This window comes from Mus caroli, chromosome 2 (genome assembly GCF_900094665.2).
Source record: "Mus caroli chromosome 2, CAROLI_EIJ_v1.1, whole genome shotgun sequence".
Classification (NCBI taxonomy): Eukaryota; Metazoa; Chordata; class Mammalia; order Rodentia; family Muridae; genus Mus; species Mus caroli.
In genome coordinates, this window is record NC_034571.1 from 170830999 (window position 1) to 170832744 (window position 1746).

Genomic DNA, 1746 nt, shown 5'->3' on the forward strand with positions numbered 1-1746 from the left:
AAAAAAAAAAAAACAGTTGTAGACATCTGGTGGAATATGGTCTTCTGTAAGTGCCATTGGTGAGGGGACAGAGAGCTCATACTCAGGACTCACACACACTGAGAATACTCTGTCACTAAGTGTCACTAAGCTGGTGTTCAGTCATCTTTCATAAAGTTAAGATTGTATGGGACCCTTTTGGTTAAAACCAAAAGTTTGGATGTTTCCCTAAAGTTTTACTATATCCATAAAATAGATAATTTTGCAGCTATTAAANTGATTGACTGGGTGTGGTCCTGTGCACCTTTAATTCCAGCACTGAAGAGGCAGTGAGTTCTCTTGAGCTCAAGGCCAGCCTGGCCTACATACTGAGTTCCAGGACAGCCAGAGCTACAACATAGTGAGACCCTGTCTCAAAAAAAACAAGAACAAGCAAACAGAAAACTGATGGCCATGGAGACTAGGTGCTGACATTAGGCCTCTAGGTACAGTTTCCAGAGGCAACTGCCTGCCAGCCTGAACACTGCCAGTGAACTATTCCTGAGGACAGGCCTTGTTGTGGATGATCTGGCTTCGATAATCCACTTTAGGCTGGACATAGAGAAAAAGACTAATGTCTAAGAAACAATGCCTTATCCTACTTTTCTCAATGGACACAGTGAAGCTTAAAACACATTTTGAAAAGCTTTGAAAATAGTAGAAGTCACAGAAGTCACAAGAGCTTGCTGCTTCTGCCGAGGACCTAGCACCCATTTGGGGTGGCTCACAACTGCCTATAGCTCCAGCTGCAGGGGATCTTATGCCATCTTCTTTCCTCAGTGTGCACCTGCACTTACACATGCACAATCTTAGAATGTGCACACACGTAAATAAAAATACACTCTTTTGTAAAGGATTGAAGTACCGATGGTGGTGGCGCCCGCCTTTAATCCCAGCACTTGGGAGGCAGAGGCAGGCAGATCTCTGGGTTCGATGCCAGCCTGGTCTACAGAGTGAGTTCCAGGACAGCCAGGGCTATACAGAGAAACCCTGTCTCACTGGCGAGGCTGAGGCAGGCAGATATCTGGGATTTCAAGGCCTGGTCTACATAGTGAGTTCCAGGATAGCCAGAGCTACATAGAGAGACCCTGCCTCAAAAAAACAAAACAAAAATTTACTTTGACCATAATAGAAGTTTAAAAAATAATAAACTATGATGCATACTTCAGATTTTATTGTTACATGTGTCTGTGCGTGCAAGCACGGGTNCATGCAGTGGAGCATGTGTGGGCNACCNTGTGGTCCAGGGTCAAACTCAGGTCATCAGGTTTAGCAAGCTGAGCCATCTTGGCCCCCATACTGAGGTTCTAGTCACTAGCTCTTGAAGAACTGAGAGCAAAGCCCATTATTCACTCCACGCTGACAATAGGTAATAAGATGGTAGGGTGCTTACCTAGCATGTGAGAGGCCCTAGGGTCTATCCCCAGTATGAAGGAAGGATTATTTAAGTAAGCGTTTGGTGGGTATAATCCCAGCACTTGAGAGGATAAGGCAAGAGGATCATGAGTTAGTCCAAANTTGGCTACATGGAGTTTAAGGCCTGCTCGGGCTGCATAGTAGGAAACCCCATCTCAAAGGTGGAGGGGAAAGGGTTGGTGAGATAAGTCAGTGGNTCGAGGCATCTGCTAAGCCTGAGGATCTGAGTTTGATCCCCAGGACCTAGATGGTGGAAAAAGAAAACCTAACTCCTGCAAGTTGTCCTCTGAGCACATAAAAAGGACACAGAGG